Below are 18631 nucleotides of genomic sequence, written 5' to 3'. Positions count from 1 at the left end.
CAGTTCAAGTTCCTAGGCGTATGGATAGATAGTAAGTTGTGGAAAGCCCATGTTCAGGATCTTGTTCAGAAACTAAATGCCGTTTTATTTACCATTAGAACAGTATCTGAAATAAGTGACATTTCAACACGAAAAGTAGTATACTTCGCATATTTTCATACGCTTATGTCATATGGTATTATTTTTTGGGGTAATTCTTCTGATTCTAAAAGGGTATTTTTGGCTCAAAAACGGGCTGTTCGAGCTATGTATGGTGTAACTTCGAAAACCTCTTGTCGACCCCTATTCAATAGTCTGGGAATTTTGACATTGCCCTCACAGTATGTATTTTCTTTAATGTCGTTTGTTGTTAGCAATATTAGCTTATTCCCAAGAGTTAGCAGCTTTCACTCAGTTAATACTAGGCAGAAATCAAATCTGCATGTGGAATGCACTTCCTTGACTCTTGTGCAGAAAGGAGTACAGTATTCTGCTGCATCCATTTTCAATAAGCTACCACAAGAACTCAAAAACCTTAGCAGTAGCCCAAACACTTTTAAGTCTAAACTGAAGAGTTTCCTCATGGCTCACTCCTTCTATTCTGTCGAGGAGCTCCTGGAAGAGCTAAAAAATTAAGCAAATTCCAGTGTTACATTCTTGATTTTCTTTATTTAAACTAACGACTTGTCGCCTGAATATGTTTCTTATATTTCATTTCATTCTGTTTCTACAATCGTGTTATAATTTCATGTATTGACTCGTTCCATGACCATGGAGACTTCTCCTAAATGTGGTCCCACGGAACAATAAATAAATAAATAAAAAATAAAATAAATGAATGCCCTAAGGGAAGAGGTGGTTATATTGACAGGCTCCACGCCACTGCCGGCCGCTGTGGCCGGGCGCTTCTAGGCGCTTCAGTCCGGAACCACGCGGCTGTTGCGGTAGCAGGTTCGAATCCTGCCTCGGGCATGGATGTGTGTGATGTCCTTAGGTTTGTTTGGTTTAAGTAGTTGTAAGTCTAGGGGACTGATGACCTCAGGCGTTAAGTCCCATATTGCTTAGAGCCATGTGAACCATTTTAAATCCACGCCACCTTCTGAGGTCTTTCGTGCCCATTCTGAGCAACAGTGTGCCTGAAATGCTATCCTCGGCCAGACAGAAGAAAAGGGCATGATTTCAACGCTGGACGTCGCGGTTGTGACGTCCATCGCAGAGGGTGAGTTGGGATGTGACGACTATCCTATCTTGTGAATCGTCCACGGTGGCATTGGGCAGAATTGTGGTGAAATTTGATGCCAATGTGGCATGATGAACCCATCTTACAGTTCACGTGAACTTGAGAGCTCTGGCCTTTCTCTTCCGTGTGTGTCGACATCTTTCTGTTTGAAACGTCGCCGAGTCCGAGGGTGACGTCGCAGGGACCCTCGCTTTTGCACCACTACAGAGGATGGCTGTGAGCACCTTCGAGCCAAATTTTGAACTTCTGCGTAGCAATGGGAGAAAACGACGGGGTATCAAAAAATGGCAGTATAATTGTGGTGCGCAGTGTACTTATTTGAAATTACAGCAACAGTATAATGTGTGTATGCTTTTAAGAGTATAAGTATGTAACCACCCCCTTACTAATCGGCCTATCCTGCCTGCGATATAAAATATGGCTGTGGATCGCGTGTATGCCTAATGGATGTTTACTAATCGGATAAGGCTATCTTTCCCGAAGAAATAATACCGATAAGTAGGAGGAAAGTGTACAATAGACTCTTCTGATGGAAAAGTATACTAAAATTAAAAAGTAATTTAACGGAACAGGGTCATAGTTTGGAAAAATGAAAGTTATTTTGTACATTCACTCACTAACAACACTGGATAGAAAAGTTGTACCACTGATCATGAATCCAATGAACGAAAAGGAAATAATTAATGGTCTCCAGCCCACTAAGGCAATTTACATCCAAAATCCTGTACAAGGTAATGGGAAAGAAAAACATGTATTGTTAAACAGTGACGTGGCAACTGAAGATTGTCACTTTTTTTTACACTATTTTTATGTGAGTATGTAATGATAAAGGAAACCGAGAAGTCACTCCTACGTTAAGTTTGTCACTAAATTAAAAAAAAATCGAGAAATGATTTGAAAATCTGCAATTAAACTGTATGTTAGTATTGAACTTCGTTACATGAACAATGACTTTCAGTGACCTCAACGTAACGTCATCAAAGAAATTTAGAAAAAAAGCAAGTACTTTTCACTTTGCAGTTACTTATTTTCCAAATTGGATTTTACAATATTGTCTGAATAACTGAGCCTTTTTTACTGACTTGAAGAGAAATAAATTATAGAATATGTATCAAAACAAACAGCCATGTGCTCCAAGCTATATGTAAAATAAATAAAACTTCCGCACTCTTAATTTTTGCATTTCTTTGGATTTGGACTCTTTCCAGTGATTGATTCTGAAACTCGAAAATTACTTTACTCATATACGGAAGCCTCTGTTGTAGAACAGTTAATTGAAAGTAGACTGAGGCTAACATTCTTAAAAGCGAAATTATTCATTAATAAACTGGCTGTAACTATTCAATTAGTTTCTTATGGCACTCAGCATATAAGGAAAAAAAGGAACAAGGACCCTGCTTAGTAACAATGTATAAGGACAATGAGGACACAATTGCCCTGAGTTTAACTGATTATTATTTAAATAGAGTTTATAAATCAAATCACATTCAGTTGTTCTGCGGGGTTAGCCGTTAATACTTTCCACTTCAGTGCTGTGCATACGACGAAACTCGGAGCCGATGACGAATTTGTGTTGCTGGAACTGCTGCTGTTGTTGAAGACGGCAGGATCTTTTGGTGCACGGCTAATTACAGGAATGGGCAATCGTAATTAATACAGCCTCTTCCACCCGTCCACTGTCCTTACTCCTCCTACTAGACATCTGGCCGGCGCGCGTACATGAGGGCGCCAAAATGATACACTCGACTGCGAGAGTGTTAACACCACACTTCCACACACTACTAGCGCTGGAACCCGACTCTTTCTCTCCGTGCGCTCCGCGCAACAACTCCCTAGCCAAAGATTTTACAATGCACAAGCACTGCTATTATCGTTGCTAGTCAATGCAAATAACAAGTCCTTTGGCTTTTTCCCAGAGCTTATAAGTAGTCACATATAATGCATGTTTAAACAGGTCATATTTTGAAATATTTTCTAAGTACATCTTGAAGCAAAATCACCACACTGGCGAAATAAATCACAAGTTCTTTGAACCAAGCCTTACGTACATACATACATACATGGATGTGATCTGGCTCTTCGTCTCATTGAAAAGGGGAAAAAATACTTGTTACCTAAGGCAGGGTGGAAGCAGTGAAGAAGTTCGGCAGAATCTTTTCCATAGTGGAAATGAAAACAGAAAAATGTCTTTCAGTTAAATACACTGGATGCTATAGCAGAGCACAGAGTTGCTAAGGACTGTAGGAAACAAAATATAGTGGGAGGATCTTATGTGGATCCGAACCAGCAAAGAAAATCCTGTAATAATACAGTTCAAGTGTTCTCTGAGTCGTGATCTTGAGTTTATAGAAGCGAATTCTAGAAGGCTCAATACTGGTTGCCCATTAATATCTCTTCTGCAGCTTTTCCTTGAAGATGACTTTGGAATGCAATCTTAGAAGTGGTAAAATCTTCAGGAGATTAAGAACTACACCCTCCAAAAATCCTGCAGTTGGCCTGTGTGCAAGAACGGGGAGTGGAAGAATGTGGTCAGGAAGACTGATAAATTCACAGCATAATGGTACAACATCATGGAGTGTTTCCCCAGGAAGAACAATCTCCAAGACATACCGCAGAAAGATATGATTCTGATTATGTAGACACTGATTGTGAGGCGATTATAGAAAGTTACTATGAATTTTCTCGTATTTGATGGAACCACACAAATATATTTTCGTTTCGGTGTCTTCATTTTATTTACTACTCACCTGTTGCTTTTCAGTTTGTTGTATCAATTTTATATTAATTACTCATATATCCTTATATTATGATGAACGTGTGTTATTCCATGTACTGGGTGATCAAAAAGTCAGTATAAATTTGAAAACTGAATAAATCACGGAATAATGTAGATAGAGAGGTACAAATTGACACACGTGCTTGGAATGACATGGGGTTTTATTAGAACCAAAAAAAATACAAAAGTTCAAAAAATGTCCGACTGATGGCGCTTCATCTGATCAGAATAGCAATAATTAGCATAACAAAGTAAGACAAAGCAAAGATGATGTTCTTTACAGGAAATGCTCAATATGTCCACCATCATTCCACAACAATAGCTGTAGTCGAGGAATAATGTTGTAAACAGCACTGTAAAGCATGTCTGGATTTATGGTGAGGCATTGGCGTCGGATGTTGTCTTTCAGCGTTCCTAGAGATGCCGGTCGATCACGATACACTTGCGACTTCAGGTAACCCCAAAGCCAATAATCGCACGGACTGAGGTCTGGGGACCTGGGAGGCCAAGCATGACAAAAATGGCGGCTGAGCACACGATCATCACCAAACGACGCGCGCAAGAGATCTTTCACGCGTCTAGCAATATGGGTTTTTCTTTTTTTTTTTTTTTGTTCTAATAAAACCCCATGTCATTCCAAGCATGTGTGACAATTTTTACCTCTCTATCTACATTATTCCGTGGTTTATTAAGTTTTCAAGTTTATACTAGCTTTTTGATCACCCTGTATATCATGTGTGTTGCAAAACAAACTTTTCATAATAAATTACGGTAAACAAAATGTATTTGCACCTGTGCGTGTTTTACACCAAAAAGTTTTAAGACGCAGGGAGTACAAGCATTTTTAATGTACTATAAAACATAATCATTCTCTAATCATACCTACAACTATACAAAGATTAACTGACCATTAAAAAAAATCTAATCTTTCGATAGTAACTCACATAATTTGTTGTGTGTAGAGCTCACACTGTTCGAAAGACTTCTACGGAATCCAGTTACTTGAGTGGTTCCTATACTATGGGCGTAAACGACTGCAATATTTTTGTGACGGGTTTACGATTACAGTAAAGAAATTGTCAACGGCTTGAATGTCGGAAGAGAATTTTACATAACACACAAAAAGGAGAACAGGCAGAAGACGTCTCTTCAGACCGGGCAGAGCTCGGTGCCAAGGAATGGTGGTCTGTTCAGGAAAGGCAATCCGAAATATTAATCAGTAAGCCTGGAAACTGTGAGATGGCAGCTCCATCACCAAGCTTAAGTTGCGCAGCGCCCGTAACGTGCTCAGTGTGCTTCACGCATTCAGTCACAACAGAATAGCTGGACGTAGTTTTAAAGACAAAAGGGAATGTTGACCAGACGGCATTAATATGGAATACTAGGGCATTTTGTGATTTTACTTTATTACTTTTGTTTAATGAATATTGGCACGGTTGTAAAATACCTAACTCACGGAAAATTTCAGAAATAGTATCAGTTCTTTCTACAGTTAGAGAAACAACTATGAAATTGTTGAGGAATTAGCATCCTAAACTCTGGCTATAAAATATTTAGAAAGAAAATTAATAATCGCATAAAAACCGTAACGGACGCTCTCCAATAATAAAAACAAAGTTGATTCCTGAAATAATAGTCATGCAATGATAACACATTTACCATAAAGATAGTTTTAGGTAAACACGCAGCAATAAGGATCTAATAATGACAGCTGACAAGTCGCAGGATTCCGCCAAACATTGAATGGAAATTACGCAATAATGACACTCGTAATAAAGATATATATCATTCACTAACGCATTCCAGTGCTTTTGATAACGCTGGAAACTTATGTGAGTAAATCCATAGGTCTCACATTATGCCTCCTGCCACAAACATGATGACGATATGAACCCCACTGTTTCTTGATGGCGACGCAATAACATTCTTCAAACATTTGGATGTATATTTTTTTCTGCACTCTGTGAACTGCAGCTTTTTACACAACAAATCTGGCACAGAAGATTTAAAAGCAAAATAGTCTTTCTCGTAAAACACGGATCTCAACCTTACTGCTAATTACGTTACTAACAGCAAACACGCCCTATTTGCTATCAGATGCATTTTTTTGGCCCGGTAACCTGGCGACCGATTTTCATATATTTACTACATACAGTACATCGTTCCGTTTCACGGACAAAGTCTGATTATAATCAGACTTTGTCCGTGAAGAAATGTTAAAGCACATAACATTAATGATAATTATCATTAATGTTATGTGCTTTAACATTTCTTGTTGACTATTACGACAGGACGAGTTTCATCCTAACCAAATGTGTAACACGCAATCAGGCAGTTTGCTACCTGGCTATGGATACTGAAAGAATTTGTTCGTCATTTGTATAATACGACAAGCTTTAGATAAATTGAGTGCTGCTTGAAGTGCCTTGTTTACAGCTGAATGTGTCTGTATGTAGAGCTGACGAGAGACTATGAACGTGTTGTACCGAGAGTGAAAGAGAGACTTAGATCAGCTTTGTAATTGGCGGAGCGATAAAGGGACATTCTGGTGGTGATTAAATAAGGTCATTTTTTTTTTTTTGAGACAGACTGCAGAACTCGTCTAAGGGCTAAGGTAAAGTTTTCGTCGAAAATAACAAATATTTTCTGCTGATCTTAGTGGAAAAATCTCGTGTTGTGAAGAACCAACATTAGCATTACCGGTGTATTTATGGACCTCCAGCGGTGACTCTAGTGACTTCAGGTTCAAAAACGTTAATTTATATCTTATCTTTCTAACTCTGAGAGCTGATTAATTCATTAAAAGCATCAATATAAAATTTATGTTTTGCAAGTAGTATGTCACTGACATAATTGTTTCGATTTAACTGAAAATATTAAGAGGAGACACTGTAATTTACTTCTGTATTCTAGAGCAGTTTCTCAGTTTCGGGAAAATGGTTAATTGCTACAATAGACGAGAGCGTTTTACCGCTCACTGGAGAGAATAAAATGTTATTATACGATGTTTAAAAGGAATTGTCAGAAGGCAGGAGAAAGCGAGATAGGAGGATGAGGAAAAGAAATCTTAGTAGATGGCTTCAAAGAGAAGCAGCTATGGGATTGCAGAAAAGGCCAAGACGAGTTTAAGCAAACATTTGAATCTCTTTCTTTGGGACGGACAGATAAAGTTTGTAATCAAGTCAGGCATGAGAACGAGGCAGTACTGAATGAATAGTGGAAGAAGCAAAGGTGTAAGAAAGTACTGAAAAATTGCAATCTGGGACTAAGAAACTCAAGACTCAACGTATCTAAGCACTGCTGAAATTATTAGATAAGAATGATATTTCAGAGACGCAGAAAAGGGTAGTAAAGAAGTTGAGGAATTTTGATTTATCCAAGCAAAGTGTGAGCGTGAGAAGTGTGCAAGTTTTTGGGTGGAGTAGCAAAAGTAACAAAATAGTTCAGGATAGTGATGAGATACAGCCTCCTTACAATACCATCGAAGATAAGAACTTGTTACAACAGAGGCTTAGACATGTATGGAAACATTCTGAAAGCTATATGGGACATTTAGAGGGATATCAAGGAAGAATAAATTTTAGAGGTAGCGCTCCTTTTCAAGCAAATGTGAGAAGTGGTGGGAATCAATTTTCGAATGGTTTGGATTTTAAATGAACAGAGGTGTAAATTTGAAATATCTAGCCTTTGGCGCATAAAGAAGAACCCATACAAGACTTTTCTGAAAGCTCCTTATGGAAACTTACCAGTAGCTTCGGATGGCAGGTGAAAGAAACGTTTTAGGAGAAATCATTTGGAGGGAAGTGCTTTGCAGTGGGGACTGTTGAAAGCAGACATATCTGAATGTTATGAGGGGTTTGAAAGAAAATGTACAGAGAGTTCGCAGAAGGGACTAAAGTTGAAGCTTGTGGGTCCAGGTCTATACAGAGAGACATAGGGCGGTTACAGAAATTTTATGGAATGGCATCTCAATCAAGAAAAATATTTAGATGAAGATATTGATGAGCCAGATATGATTGAAGCGGTTATCAGAAGCTTGTCCACGTTTCCTGAAGAAACATTAATAAGGAGAATTTGAGACAATGCTCAATAGTTGTTACAATTTTTTGATCAAGTTAATCAAATTTTTCCAGGGATAATTGCAGCAAATAGTAAAGGAGATCAGAATGGCTAAAAAATGAATACCTGGGTTAAAATGGTGAATAAGAAGGAGAAAGATGCCTACCAAACGAATTCGAGACTCAAGTAATAAACCAGAAAGAAGAAGAAACGAGGGTCAATGAAACCATAGTAATAACAATAATTATGGTCACAGCCGTTATTGGAGGATATGCGGAAGATTTAGTCCAGCTCCGGGGATTCAAAAAATGTGGCAAGTAGTAACAGATACTAAAAGATGTTGAAAGATTCAGTTGCTGCAGAGGTTTTTAGAATTAGTGGCTCTCCTACTGAGGAAGGAAATAGCTTGGCTGACTATACCATACCCAGCGCAAGAACACGTGCTAGCTTTTGTGAGATGTCAAAAAGGGGTAGGTTAAAAGAACTGTTATTGGAGGAACAGTTAAAGTAGCGGTCGGACTTGTCAGAACCATTGCTGGGTGGGCGCGTCAATGACACAGAGGTAACATTAATGATCGACACTGGAACTGTTATACGTTTCATTAACATAACGTTTAGGAAGGTATTAAGAAACACGGAGGCAGTTACCGTATCTGTAAAACATGTGATTTTGTGTTGAATGACTGAAGTTCTTAGTAGGACTGTAAAGAAAAGAAGCTAACAAAAATTATGTGTGGAAGAAACGAATTTCAAGCAAACAATGTATGTAGTAGTGGGATTAGGAGTGTAAATTTTATTGTTATTGCACTGGCTTAGAAAAACCAAATCAACACCTTTACTGGGGAACGGTAAATGTGTGTATGTTATGAGCAAGTGAGAAGAGAATTATAATTTCTGTATGATCAACTGGCATTGGATGAGCAGGACTCAGAGAAAGATGTATGTCAAATCACTACAGAAGCGCCTGGCCAGCCAGCTTAATGATTTGGTAATAGAAAGGAGGAACATCTTGTAAAATAGGTAGCCACAGGGGAAATGTTGTAAGCAAAGTTTGAGGAATCTGAAAACTTGGAATCAGTAGAGAGAGGAAAAAAAGCAAAACTGTTAAAATAAGACATTTCTTTTTTGGAATGTTCATTTGTGGTCTTCAGTCTGAAAACAGGTTTGATGCAACTCTTTATGTCTACATCTACGTCATTACTCTGCTATTCACAATAAAGTGCCTGGCAGAGGGTTCAAGCTGTCTCTCTACTGTTCCACTCTCGAACGGCGCGCGGGGAAATCGAGACTTAAATTTTTCTCTTATTTTATCGTGATGATCATTTCTCCCTATGTAGGTGGGTGCCAACAGAGTGTTTTCGCAATCGGAGGAGAAAACTGGTGACAGAAATTTCATGAGAATATCCCGTCGCAACGAAAAACGTCTTTGTTTTAGTGATTGCCACTCCAATTCACGTATCAAGTCTGTGGCGCTATCCCCGCTATAGTACAAAACGAGTTGCCCTTCTTTGTACTTTTTGAACGTCATCCGCCAGTCTCATCTGATGCGGATCCCACACCAGACAGCAATACTCCAGAAGAGGGCGGACAAGCGTGGTGTAAGCAGTCTCTGTAGTAGACCTGTTGCACCTACTAAGTGCTCTGCCAATGAATCGCAGTCTTTGGTTTGCTCTACACACAACATTATTTATGTGATCGTTCCTTTTAGGTTATTTGTAATTGTAATCCCTTAGTATTTAGTTGAATTTACAGCCTTCAGGTTAGTGTGGGTTATCGCGTAATTGAAATTTAGCGGATTTCTTTTAGTACTCATGTGAATAACTCATGTGAATAACTCCACACTTTTCTTTATTAAGGGTCAACTGCCACTTTTCGCACTTTACAGATATCTTATCTAAATCATTTTGCAATTCGTTTTGGTCATCTGATAACCTTACAAGACGGTAAATAACAGCATCATCTACAAACAATCTAAGACGGCTACTCAAATTGTCTCCTATGTCGTTAATATAGATCAGGAACGATAGAGGGCATATAACACTTCCTTGGGAAATGCCAGATTTTATTTCTGTTCTACTCGATGGCTTTCCATCTGTGACTTGAGCAATTTTCCAGTCTTTAGGTACGGATTTTTCTGTGGGCGAGCGGTTGTATGCAATTGCTAAATATGGAATTATTGTATCAGAATACTCTGAGAGGAACCGGACTGATATACAATCTGGTTCGGAGGCCTTGGCATTATTAAGTAATTTAAGATGCTTTGTTACAACGAGGATATCTACTTCTATGTTTCTCATCTTGGTAGTCGTTCTTCATTGCAATTCAGGAATATTTATTTCGTCCTCTTTGGTGAAGGAGTTTTGGGAACCCGTGTTTAATAACTCTTCTTCAGTGGCACTGTCATTAGTGACTTCGACGTTGTTATCGCGCAGTGAAGGTATTCATTGCATTTTGCTACTGGCGTGCTTTATGTATGACCAGAATCTGTTAAGGTTTTTTGCCAGATTCCGAGACAGAATTTCGTTGTCGAAATTGTTAAAAGCGTCTCGCATTGAAGTACGCGCTGTATTTCGGACTTCTGCAAAAACTTGCCAGTCTTGGAGATTTTGCGTTCTTTTAAAATTGGCATGCTTTTTTCGTTGCTTCTGCAACAGCGATCTGACCTGTTTTGTGTTCCATGGGGGATCAGTACCATCACTTATTAATTTATATGGTAGATATGTCTCAGCTGCTGTCGATACTAATTCTCTGAAATCTTTCCACAAGCTTTCTAAGCTTACATGATCAGATCTGAAGGAGTGAAGACTGTCTCTTAAAAAAGGCATTACAAGCGTTATTATCATTTTTAAACACATATACTTCGCGTTCCTTTTTGATGGTTGTAGGTGTTACGGTATTCAGCCAAGCAGCAGCTGCCTTGTGGCCGCTGATGCCTGTAGTCGTCACGATGCTCTCCATCCTGCTCTATCCAGTGCAAGCCACCTCCTCCCCGAATAACTACTGCAAGTCAGTTCTTTTGAATTTGCATACTGTATTCATCTCTTGCCGCGCCCCCCTCCCCCCGCAACACTACTATTTTTATCCCCACACTTACCTCCAACACTCAACTGGTGATCCCTTTATGTCTCAGAATTTGTCCTATCAGTCGGATTGTGTCACAATTTTTTTTCTTCCCTTTTCTGTTCAACACTTTCCTGTGATCTACCCATCTAATATTCAGCATTCGTTTGTAGCAACGTACTTAAAAAGCTGCAGTTTTCTTCTTGCCCATGTTTCACTTTCACACATGGCTACACCCCATACAAATACTTTCAGGAAAGACTTCCTGACACTTAAATCTATACTCGATGTTAACAAATTTCTCTTCTTCAGGAACGCTTTCCTTGCCATTGGCAGTATACACTTTATATCCTCTCTACTTCGACCATCATCAGTTATTTTGCTCACCAAGTAGCAAAACTCCTTTACTACTATAAGTGTCTCACTTCCTAATCTAATTCCCTCAGCATCACCTGACTTAATTCAACTACATTCCATTATCCTCGTTTTGCTTTTGTTGATGTTCATCTTATACCCTCCTTTCAAGACACTGTCCATTCCTTTCAACTGCTCTTCCAAGTCCTTTGCTGTCTCTGACAGAATTACAATGTCATCGGCAAACCTCAAAGTTTTTATTTCTTCTCCATGGATTTTAATACCTACTCCAAACTTTTCTTTTGTTTCCTTCACTGCTTGTTCAATATACAGATTGAATAACATCTGGGAGAGGTTACAACCCTGTCTCACTCCCTTCCCAACCACTGCTTCCATTTCGTGCCCCTCGACTCTTACAACTGCCATCTGGTTTCTGTACAAACTGTAAATAGCCTTTCACACATTGTATTTTACCCCTGCCACCTTTAGAATTTGAAAGAGAGTATTCCAGTCAACACTGTCAAAACCTTTCTCTAAGTCTACAAATGCTAGAAACGTAGGTTTGCCTTTGCTTAATCTAGCTTCTGAGATAAGTCTTAGGGTCAGTATTGCCTCCCGTGTTCCAATATTTCTATGGAATCCAAACTGATCTTCCCCGAGGTCGGCTTCTACCAGTTTTTCCATTCGTCTGTAAAGAAGTCGCGTTACTATTTTGCAGCTGTGACTTATTAAACTGGTAGTTCGGTAATTTTCGCAACTGTCAACACCTGCTTTCTTTGGGATTGGAATTATTATATTCCTCTTGACGTCTGAGGGTATTTCGCCTGTCTCATACATATTGTTCACCACATGGTAGAGTTTTGTCAGGACTGGCTCTCCCAAGGACGTCAGTAGTTCTAATGGAATGTTGTCTACTCCCGGGGCCTTGTTTCGACTCAGGTCTTTCAGTGCTCTGTCAAACTCTTCACGCAGCATCGTATCTCCCATTTCATCTTCATCTACATCCTCTTCCATTTCTATAATATTGTACTCAAGTACATCGTCGTTGTATAGACCCTCTATATACTCCTTCCAGCTTTCTGCTTTTCCTTCTTTGCTTAAAACTGAGTTTCCATCTGAGCTCTTGATATTCATACAAGTGGCTCTCCTTTCTCCAAAGGTTTCTTTAATTTTCCTGTAGGCAGTATCTATCTTGCCCCTAGAAAGGTAAGCCTCTACATCCTTACATTTTTCCTCTAGGCATCCCTGCTTAGCCATTTTGCACTTCCTGTCGTTCTCTTTTTTGAGACTTTTGTATTCCTTTTTGCCTGTTTCACTTACTGCATTTTTATATTTTCTCCTTTCATCAATTAAATCAACATTTCTTCTGTTACCCAAGGATTTCTACTAGCCCTCGTCTTTTTACCTACTTGATCCTCTGCTGCCTTCACTACTTCATCCCTCAGAGCTACCCATTCGTCTTCTACTGTATTTCTTTCCCCCATTCCTGTCAATTGTTCCCTTATGCTCTCCATAAAACCCTGTAAAATCTCTGGTTTAGTCAGTTTATCCAGGTCCCATCTCCTTAAATTCCCACCTTTTTGCGGTTTCTTCAGTTTTAATCTACAGTTCATAACCAATAGATTGTGGTCAGAGTCCACATCTGCCCCTGGAAATGTCTTACAATTTAAAACCTGGTTCCTAAATCTTTCTCTTACCATTATATAATCTATCTGATACCTACTAGTATCCCCAGGATTCTTCCATGTATACAACCTTCTTTTATGATTCTTGAACCAAGTGTTAGCTATGATTAAGTTATGCTCTGTGCAAAATTCTACCAGACGGCTTCCTCTTTCATTTCTTAACCCCAATACATAGTCACCTACTATGTTTCCTTCTCTCCCTTCTCCTACTCTCGAATTCCAGTCACCCATGACTATTATATTTTCGTCTCCCTTCACTATCTGAATAATTTCTTTTATCTCATCATACATTTCATCAATTTTTTTCATCCTCTGCAGAGCTAGTTGGCATATAAACTTGTACTACTGTAGTAGGCATGGGCTTCGTGTCTATCTTAACCACACTAATGCGTTCACTATGCTGTTTGTAGTAGCTAACCCGCACTCCTATTTTTTTATTCACTATTAAACCTACTCCTACATTATCTCTATTTGATTTTGTATTTATAAACCTGTGTTCACCTGACCAAAAGTCTTATTCCTCCTGCCACCGAACCTCACTAATTCCCGCTATATCTAACTTTAGCCTATCCATTTCCCTTTTTAAATTTTCCAACCTACCTACCCGATTAAGGGATCTGACATATCACGCTCCGATCCGTAGAACGCCAGTTTTCTTTCTCCTGATAACGACGTCCTCTATAATAGTCCCCGCCCGGAGATCCGAATGGAGGACTATTTTACCTCCAGAATATTTTACCCAAGAGGACGCCATCATCATTTAACCATACAGTAAAGCTGCATGCCCTCGGGAAAAATTACGGCCGTAGTTTCCCCTTGCTTTCAGCCGTTTGCAGTACCAGCACAGGAAGGCCGTTTCGTTTGGTGTTACAGGGCCAGATCAGTCAATCATCCAGACTGTTGCCCCTGCAACTACTGAAAAGGCTGCTGCACCTCTTCAGGAACCATACGTTTGTCTGGCCTCTCAACAGATACCCCTCTGTTGTATCTGTATCGCTGAGGCACGCAAGCCTCCCCACCAACGGCAAGGTCCATGGTTCATGTGGGGAAGCTTTATCTATGTCTACAAAAGCTATAATCGTAGGTTTCCCTTCCTTAACCTATCTTCTAAGATGCGTCGTAGAGTCAGTATTGCCCTTTTAATCCTATCCGCTAGTCCGCATTCAACTACAATTTTTTCTTCTCTTCATTTTCCTTCTATCGAATTCCAGTCCCCCATGACTATTAAATTCTCGTCTCCTCTAAGTATCTGAATAATTTCTGGTATCTCATCATACATTTTTTCAATCTCTTCATCATATGCAGAGCTAGTTGGCAAATAAACTTGTGCTACTGCGGTGGGTGTGAGCTTCATGCCTGTCCTGGCGTTGATAATGCATTCATTATGCTGTTCATAGTAGTTCACCCACACTCCTGTTTTCTTATTCATTATTAAGCCTACTCCTCCATTATCCCTACTTGAATTTGTATTTATAGCCCCGAATTCATTTGACCAGAATTCCTGTACCTGCTGCCACTGAACTTCACTAATTTCACAACATATAACTTCAACCTGTGCATTTCCCTTTTTAAATTTTATAACATACTTATTGCATTAAGGGATCGAACATTCCACACTTCCATCAATAGAATGCCAGTTACGTTTCTCCTGATGACGCCGTCCTCTTGAGTAGTCCCCGCTAGGATATCCAAATGGGAGACTGTTATATCTCTAAAATATTTTATCCAAGAGGATGTCATCATTATTTCACCATGCAATAGAGCTGCGTGCTCTCGGGAACAATTATGGCTGTAGTTTTCCCTTAGTTTCAGCTGTTCACAGTACCAGCGCAGCAAGGCCATTTTGGTTGATGCTGCAAAGCAATATCAGTCAGTCATCGAGACTGTTAACTCGGCAACTACTGAAACACTGCTGCCCCTCTTCAGGATCCATTTGTTTGTCTGGCCTCTCAACAGATACCCTTCTGATGTGGTTGCACCTATTGTATGACTATCTGTGTTACTGAGTCATGCAAGCTAACCCACCAGTGGGGGAGCGGGGGGGTCCGAGGTTCATGGTTGGGGGTTGGTGGAAGGAAGACCTGCAACTATCCCAAGGTATGGAAGCAAACGCAAACTGAAAAAGAATGCAGTGTTTTACAAATTTCCATATCCTGTAGCTTATAGTATCAGAGAGGAAGTAAATTTAGGAATCAGTAAAATTTTGATGTAGGGATATTTGGTTAGTATACTTAAGATGAGAGAATTCAACTATTCAATATTGAGGAGTTATTAGCAAAATTTTCAGAAGTGAGGTACTTCAGTATTATGAACCTGACTACAGTTTACTGGTAAGTGAATTTAGCAATTGTAGCCAAGAAATATGCAGCCTTTTTATTTGAAGGGAAAAGTTGCCAGTTTAAAGTAGTGCCTTATGCCTTAAACATGTCAGTCCCATAATTCATATGAGCTGTGGACTAAGCACTTGGGGACGGTATTCTAGAAAGAATAATTTTATGTGTCTATCACTTGTTAATAGCAGTTAAGACAGGTAAGGAACATATCTGTATTTTGGACTTAATGCTTAAACAACAGCCAGAGAAGAACATAGCTTGTAAGTTGCCAACAGCAAGTTTTGGCTGTGAAAATTAAATTTCTTACGACATGTGATATGTACTGATGAAGTTTAACCAAACCCCAAAGAGTGGAGTCAATGTTGTGAACAACACATTTACAAAAACGAGAAAACAGTTGAAATCTTTTCTGAATTTGGTAGGTTTCCATGTTTTTTTAAACTAATTATTAATTGTGAGCACATGAAGAAATTTCTGAAGAGTTGAGCACCTTGAACATAGGGAGTAGAAAGGAACAAAGTTAAGAAATCAGGAAGAATTAGTGGAATTTTGTATTAAAATGTGTGGTTTAGGCAGCAAATGTTAGTTGTTAGCATGAGTATGGAAGATATATTGGAAAAATGTAGTAGATTTATGTATTTATGAAGAAAATGTAAGAACTGAGCACAAAGGAGGGAAAAAAGGAGCTTATCAAGAAAATAGGATAACACATGTCACTGCATATATGAAGAAGGAACGTAGGTGTAGAATAAGTATGCATAGTGTGTGAGCGTTATTACCTTACAACACGTTGTTTAATTTTAGTAGACAGTTGCTTATTTTTTAGTTTTTAGTTTTGGTACTGGTTTCCTCATTAATTTTGTGAGGTGTACAATAATGATTAAATATATTCTGAATGTTTGCATAGTGTCAACACTATATGCTACACACAGTTCAATTGGAGTAGTGTGAGTAAGTAAAGAAATAGGTACAGTGCAAAAGAACTTTATTGAAATGAGTAAACCGGAACACATTAAAGAGGAGGTTGAGCGAAGTTCAGTTTACTGAATGCTATGAGGTGACATACAAGAAAAAAGAAAAAAAAATGGGATGTGAAAGCAATAACTAAAAGAATGGGTATTTTTGTTTAAAAGTAAATTCTCGATATTTTGTGCCCAAGAGGTCATGTTTGAGAGTAGTGTGTGGTGACTGTTCGTGTTGTTGAAAGAGTAATACGTAGCTATCATTCAGGAGGGATGTGATTGACATAGAACAGATTGTTATACAATGGAGAAGAAAGAAACGATAGATTAATTATTTGAGCAGTGCTGAGGTAATATTTCTACTGAAGTTGTGGATAGAAAATGAAATGGCTATTTAATGTCTAGTTTTACGACTAAGAGAAACGGAACGTTTGATATTTACCACTGTTCTCTTAACAAATAGGTGGTGTTAAGGCTATGCTAAGTATGAATGGCAGTATTAAGTGAAAGTGATGTGTGGTCCTCTGAAATAGACATGACTTTCACATACCAGTGATTGATTCTTGACATGAACTTCACTAAGTGTAGAAATGTTCGTTAATGACCAGAAGAATTCATATGTTTTTCTTTGACGTGTGGACTACTGCGGAAATGGTGATGTGTGATACAACTACCAAACAGTTTTAGTCAAATTGATTAGTATTTCCACTATACATCATCATTTTCATGGTAGTCCACGTGTCAAAGGAAAAACTTCTGGGCATTAGTGAACATTTCTACAGTTACTGAGGTTTATGTCAATAGGTAACTATTGGTATGTGAAAGTCGTGCCATGTATAGATGTATAGCAGACGGATCACACAAGCCGTCCTCTGTAGGTTTATGTTTCCCACATACGTTAGCTCAAGAAGGGTTGCCTCGTCACCGCTGTCCAAAGGGGAAGTGCAGGTACAAGAGATCCGCCACCGAGCTGTGACGCCATCTGCGTGCGTTTTACTCCTGATTCTGCTCTGATGAGGTCGCGGGACCGTCTGTTTATAGTTCGACTCAGGTCTTACAGTCAAACAGACAAAAACTACAATGTACTCCAGCGAGGACTGCACCGATATGACACTGATCTATGGGGAAGCGCATTGCATGCAGCTGAGGCTCGAAGGCTGTATTCACGTTTTCAACGCGACGTATACTTTTTGCGCATGTTTTTAGACCTACAGAGATGCGTTTAAAGTCTGAGGAGGCTTTCCAGGTAAACCTTGGCACGGAAAGACCAACCCGATGTTGCCCGCAACGCTATTATTTTGGACCACATCCCACACGGTAAACAAAGCCTAAATGAAAATAACGCGTACGTACAATGCAGTGTAAAAGAAAGTGTTATCGTGCTGTTGCATTTGCGTTGCACTATTATTTTTACCTATAATAATAATAATAATAATAATAATTATTATTATTATTATTATTATTATTATTATTATCATCATTCTTATTACTATTATGAAAGTCATTAGATCTCGCCCAGTAATACCTATTTCCCACAGTAATTAGGATAAATAAGAGCTGTAGCGGGCCTAGGGATATAGAGGTTTTCGATAAAAAGGATTCTGGAGGAACGAAAATGGCAACCCTTTATGCTGCACCTATACCAACAGCTATATGGACCCGATTTCCAAAATCGGGTATCATTCTGTAAGCGTCTGGTAAATAAAGTAGCTGCAAATCCGAATTTCATCAGGGAGATTTTGTGGAAAGATGAATGCTATTTTGCCAATGACGCTACTGTTAACAGACACAATGTACATTACTGGGCTCCCGCAAATCCTCACTGGTTACAACCATACCACATGCAAGCGGTCTGAGGCGTTAATCTATGGTGCGGCATTCCGGGGGACCACATCACTGGACCACTTTATTTTGCTCCCAGACTAACTGGTCGGCTGTCTTTGCTACTCCTAGAAAGAGCTGAATCTTTGGCATCTCCCAGAAGATGTTTTAGTTAGCTGTGAGGCACTGGTTTCAGCACGATGGTGTGCCACCCCATTATTGTAGAGAGGGTAGGGAATATCTCAACAATGTGTACCCCAAACGAAGGGTAGGCCGTGGTGATTGCATTCAATGGCCAACGAGCTCGCCTGATTTAACGCCCTTGAATGTTTTCCTATGGACTATATCAAAGCGAGGGTTTG

Source organism: Schistocerca nitens, chromosome 4 (genome assembly GCF_023898315.1).
Source record: "Schistocerca nitens isolate TAMUIC-IGC-003100 chromosome 4, iqSchNite1.1, whole genome shotgun sequence".
Classification (NCBI taxonomy): Eukaryota; Metazoa; Arthropoda; class Insecta; order Orthoptera; family Acrididae; genus Schistocerca; species Schistocerca nitens.
This window is presented reverse-complemented; position numbering follows the sequence as displayed.